The sequence below is a fragment of the Phoca vitulina genome, unplaced genomic scaffold (assembly GCF_004348235.1).
Source record: "Phoca vitulina isolate PV1807 unplaced genomic scaffold, GSC_HSeal_1.0 scaffold7, whole genome shotgun sequence".
Lineage (NCBI taxonomy): Eukaryota > Metazoa > Chordata > Mammalia > Carnivora > Phocidae > Phoca > Phoca vitulina.
Window position 1 is genome coordinate 49,065,278 of NW_022589710.1, and position 6,000 is coordinate 49,071,277.

Below are 6,000 nucleotides of genomic sequence, written 5' to 3' on the forward strand. Positions count from 1 at the left end.
ATTGTCCAGTCTTGTGCTGAGTTGGAGATGAGTATTGTGATCTCCTTTTTATGATGAGAAAATAGGTTTTCAGAGGCTAGGTAACTTGCCCAAGATCACATAGCTAGTAAAGAATGGATCAGAAACTTGAACACAAGCTGTCTGCCCCCACAAATTAAGTCATCTGAGCCTAGGACCAGGACCCTGCTCCCTGCATGATTCCTCTCTTAATCATGTAGGGAACCCAAATATAAACCTAACTGATAATAACAGAATGTGACAAAGGTTAACAGAAGATAGGAAAGAACAACTAATACTGCCTGTCCAGATTGGAAATGGTAGATTTTGAAGACCTAGATATCATCAATGCTGATATATTGTTATCTTAATGTGGCTTTATCTATTTCAAGAACAGTCTGTTCCTCCTACTATGACATAAACTTACATCACAGTATCCCCCGACCGCAATGTTAGTTTTGGAAAACGCTAAATTCTCATTACCACTGAGAAATGCCCTTATTGCCCATCTTGTAAATATTTTTGGAGCTGTTTAGATAATACTCTGTACCTTCTGTTCAGGGAACATGCATCTCATTCACCTCAAAGAAATTTCTCTCAGTAAATTTAAGACTACATAGTATCAAGGGGAAAGTGGCCAATTGCTTTAGATCTCTGTACCCCTATCTTAGTAGATGGTACCCTTCATCAAATTGTGAGTGAGATAGACACTTGAATGAGATGAATGTGTGAACGATGATGTTCCCAGAATTAACCACAGTCTTATAAATCAGATCCAATGGGTATTTTAGCATCTGAAAAGTAATTGCATGGAAGAAATTGAACAAAGGAAAACTGGCTATGCTACCATTTAACTTTTTATTTACATGACGTTTATTTGACATCTCTGAATGTGGCAACCCTGTCATTAGAGAGAAAGAATGTAGCTTCCAACATGTGAGTTTTCCTTCCCCTTCTCTCCCTTTGCTTTCTCCTTTGTTTTCCTTCCCTCGCTTTCCATTTCTCTTCCTTTCCTTCCCTTTCCTTTAGTTACCTTTCCTTATCCCATGAAGCACCTGTTTTGTTTTGTTCTCTTTTTTGAGTTGAAAGTTGACACCTTTATGAGATTCTCAGGCTTTACCAATGTAAATGACAAGTGAAAGGTAAACTTAGGTTTTGCCTCCTCTAGGAAGCCCTCCGTGGATGGTTCCGCCTCACATTGATAATCTCCATAATTTATATTCCTGTCTCTCTACTTATTTGAAATCATTGAGGTTCATAATAATAGTGAACCTGAATATTTGCAATGTTCTTTTCAGATATATCTTCTTATTTAACCTACAAAACAATCCTGTGAGGTGGGGATTATTCATAATTATACTGTGGAGGGAAGATACTCAGTGAGTATAAAATAACTTGCTCAAGGCCACACGGCCAATAAGTAGTAGATAGGATTTGAACTCTAGTCCTTCGACACTCAGTTCACATGCCATCTTGTCTATGAATCCCTCCTGATAGTCCTGATAGTACATCCTCTCCCTACATTGGATTAATTCAATTCTCTATTCATTTATGCATTTATTATAGCATGTATCACATTGTACTTTGGAGACTGTATATATGAATAGAGTTTATAGTTTATTTTATTAGTTTTTGATTTTTTTTCCTGCTAAATTATATACTTATTAAAGTCTTAAATCTTCTGAGTCCCCAGGACTTCACCTGGTGCCTTACCCATAGTTAGTGTAAATTTAATGTTCGTGAAGTAGATGAATTGATGCACCAAAGTAATTGTTTCTTTCTATACTGAGTAGAACCTAGTTTAGAGATACATCCACAATAACTTGAAATAAAATATTTACTGAATAATAATAAGATACCAAATAAATCCAATGAAAATTATTAAAAGATTTAGAGGGGATATCTTTTAGAGGGAAAGCTAAATAATTAGAATTTATTAAAAAGGAAAAAAGTAAGAAAATAAAGAAATATGAAAGAGAAGGAGCCAGAGAGACCTTCTAGATCCCAAAGCAGACTGAGATGGTGTGGGTTCCACCCTATACTGGAAAATTACTAATTATAAAACAATGCTGGGTCTCAGTCGCTCATATTATTGGCTCTGGGACCATGGTGAGCTTTATTGTTTTGGAATTGGCTCAAAGGATATTTGTGAGAAAAGGCATGACTAAGCTGCTCCTCATTCTGTGAAATATGGACAAAGAGAATCCAATGAGTCAGGCAACACATGGAAGGGACTTTCCATTTTACATTTTGGAATCCCAGGGGACCTTGTTGTTTATTCACTCCTCTTGAGATTTGCATCAAAAAGAAGAGAAAACTGTCTGCAGGGATAACTTTAAAGGAGTCATTTGGAGAAAAAGATTTTTTTTTTCACACTTATTGATTATTGATTTACGTGCCAGGCACTGTTTATACACACTTTACATATATTAATTTCTGAATCCTCACAGCAAACTTTTTAAATAGATAGTATGATTATTCCTAGTTTACAGATGAAAAAGCTGAGATACAAAGAGACTAAGGATCTTGTCAACATTTTCACAAGCAGCTGAAAAAGCAGAATCAGGATTTGAACCTTGGAAGTCTTGAGCACTGGAGCTCCAAATCTAAATCTGTATGCACTCTCAAAGTGCCCTCTAAATCTTTAATTTGGTAATTATCGTATAAACATACAAATGATATTATTAATTCTGTTATTGTATAACAATAATTCATTTTGTTTGAGTCCTTAAAACTGGATAAAGATTTACATGATGCTGAGGATGTGAAATTTAGATCTCTGATATCCAGTGTAAGCTTAGTGAAGACTAACAGGGGTTTAAATGCCCAAATCCCTACAAGTAACTAATTGAATTCTGTCCTTGAGTATAAGGAAAATTTGCTTCCATGATAAAATAGTTTCACTTGGACTTCAAAGAAAGATGGCTAAGGTTTACCAGGAGCATTTCATATTTTTCTTATCCTTAAAGAAATGTGTGAAATTCTAATGAAGTAGTTATCCCAGCGCTATTGATCAAACTCAAGAAATTTGGAAAATTTCCTAAGGAAATTTTTAACATCCAAACTCCTGATATCCCCATTTCAGCCACAAGGAGGACAAGAGAATAAGTATGGATGTTTATAAGAATGCTAAGTTAAAGGAAGAGAAGTAATATATACATTCTCTAAACTAAAATTATGCAAGGATGCCATTTTTTTTTAAATCAAATACATTTAGAAGTGATGCTTAGAAGAATAACGCTTCTCTTTTATACCCCTAAATGGAAAATATAATCAAACTCTGCCTTTTTTGCAGGATCACTTTCTTAAATGAGCAGAGGGAAGAATTCCATGGCTGTAAATAAATCTGACATATAATAAAGCAAAGTTTGACTGTTAGCCATGTTAGCAGCCACCTGTATTTTTCAGAAATTTTATTTCATTTCACATTATGAGAGTTTAGTCATTGTAGGAGTAGAGAAGCCCAGCTATTAACCGAGCAAATCCAGCTAGAGGCTTTTTTGTTGTTGTTTGTTTGCTTTGTTTGGTTAATATATGTAAAACTACATTCCACTCAGAAACCTAAGGTTCCCCAAAGTCTGTTCAGGATTTTGTGGGGTTTGTGCACAGGGAGCTAAGTGTGGCTGTTCCTGTGAAATTATTTATACTTTTCGACTTTAAATCAATGGTAAGCATAACGTTCTTAAATCCATTTCTCTTCTTCTGTATCTTATCGGTGGACTCATCTTGGGCTGCATGCTCTCACTCAAGGAGTGCACTAGAGAAGACAATTTAGGAGGATAGAGGGGAGCTTTTGATGATAGTATATAGGTGATGACATTCTTCAGCTGGGCTCAAGCTGCAGGCAGTGTTTAGAAGGTATCAGTAGAGTTAAAAATCTAAAAAAAATACATTTATTTAATATATTTCATATGTCAGCCTAATGTAAATTTTAACAGGCCTGAGGAGAATGAGAATTAGAAAAGAAGTCTCAGAGAAATATGTGGACTAGAGTAATAGACAGGAGGGACAGAAAACAAATGAAAAAAAATCAACAGTGTGTTAAATTGGAGAAGGACATGCATTTTATCAGGATAATTGTGGGTTATCTCTTTGGAGATAAATAAACCAGTCTCAAATTTATCCTCTGATATGTCTTCTCAGTATTCAGCTGGGTCCCTAAGTAGAAGCAGACTTACCAGAATCCACAGCTACTTCTTTTGACATTTTGCAAAAAGTAAATAAATTTATTATAAGTATGACAAGTAAAATGAATAGTTCCAGCTGTGACACACCAGCAGCATTTCCAGATTTTGTACAGCATTAAGGATTTATTTTCACTTTGTTGCCTAGCAGAGAATTAATTGAAAGGTCCATCTAAGCTTCCCATGCTTCCTCAGGACGAAGTCAAAAACAGAATCCCCAACACTCAGTGCCAATTTAAAAAAGAAGAAAAACATTAAGTGGATAAGTGGTCAACTCATCAACTCTGGAAATACATGTCCCTGGGGATCGATGTCACCGAAGCCAGATAAATGGGTCAGTGAAACTAATGGTTATAAGAACATGTGACTATGAGACTGGCAACTGATTCATTGGATTGATTCATTCAGCAGATATTTACTGAGCTCCTACTATGTGCTACCCACTCTTCCACACACTGAGGATATAGAGAGAACAAGACAAAGGCTCAGATTTCAGGGAACTTAAGGAGCTAGAATATGAAAAAAAAATACAGATAAAATTATTTCAGAAAGCGGATAGTACTGTGAAGGAAATAGAACAAGGTAATGGGATAAAGTGCCTTTCAGGGGTGGTGGTGACTAAGTTTAGATGAGGGCCAGAGAGGGCCTCTGGAGGGGTGACATGAAATGAACCAGTCACACAAAACTCTTGGGAAAAAGTCTTCCTTACAAGAGGCAACTGCAAGTGTAAAGGCTTCCCCTTGGAAAAGAACTTGACACAAAGAGCGGAAGGAGGGCCTGGGAGACTGGAGAGTAGTGAGTGAGGGGTCACCTGGCAGAAGGTGGAGCTGGAGAACTAGGCCAGGTCACCTAGGTCCACTGAAGGCCATGACACAGTTAGAATAAATCCAAAGGGCAGTGAGAATCCATCTGGGGGACTAAATTAAGGAACAGTTGGGTTGAAAGGAAATTATCATCTACTTTAGGGAACGAACTTAGGGTAGGAAGGTGTTTTTTGTTTGTTTTCTTTTTTTCTAACTTTCTACTAATAACATATGGCCCTAACCACATCATATTTCACCTCCTTGGAGTTTTAGCTTATTTTTCTACTGAACAAAGAGTGTGGCCACTCTTTGTCAAATGCTATGCCAGATGTTGTATATACATTATCTCATTTAAAATTCCTAAGAGCCTCACGAGGGAAGGCATTAGCCACATTTTAGAGGAGGAAACAGGTTTAAATTGAATCTCCATAAACCACCCCTCTTGCTTACTGTAGTGCTCCTGCGTACATGTTGTTAGTTTAAGGCCACCACCCAAGGGCGAAAGACCTTGAAAGAAGGCCACTTCGTTTGGAGGCTTGTGGATCCCAGATCACCCTTACAGCTGAGAGCCGGACCAGTTGGGATGACTGTGCACCATTTACCATGAGGCAATGTGGACCTTTAAAAATACTAATTTCAGAACCAGAATGCCAAATCACCATCATCAATGCTAAAATGGACTTGATATTTGATCTTGAAGACAAATCATCCATAAGTTTCTTAATGTTTATGTTAGAAATGCTGATTTCCTCAACATCTCCTCAGGGTGTCCCAAGGATGAATAGGATTGTCTAATCCCTGTTTGTTTGTTTTTTCTTCAGTGAGTTTAAAATGTTCATTGAGTATAATAGGTGCTGTAAGCTCTTTTTTAAAAGACAAATGCCACCTACAAAGCAAAGGAAACAGTCAACAAAACCAAAAGACAACTGACAGAATGGGAGAAGATATTTGCAAATGACATATCAGATAAAGGGCTAGTATCCAAAATCTATAAAGAACTCATCAAACTCAACACC

At 36.8% G+C, this 6,000-nt stretch overlaps 1 protein-coding gene across 30 annotated transcripts in view; it reads left to right on the forward strand.

Moving 5' to 3' along the window:
* The window catches only part of NRXN3 (neurexin 3), a 1,527,623-nt gene that overhangs the window by 1,003,155 nt on the left and 518,468 nt on the right, over window positions 1–6,000 (forward strand). The window lies entirely within an intron of this gene.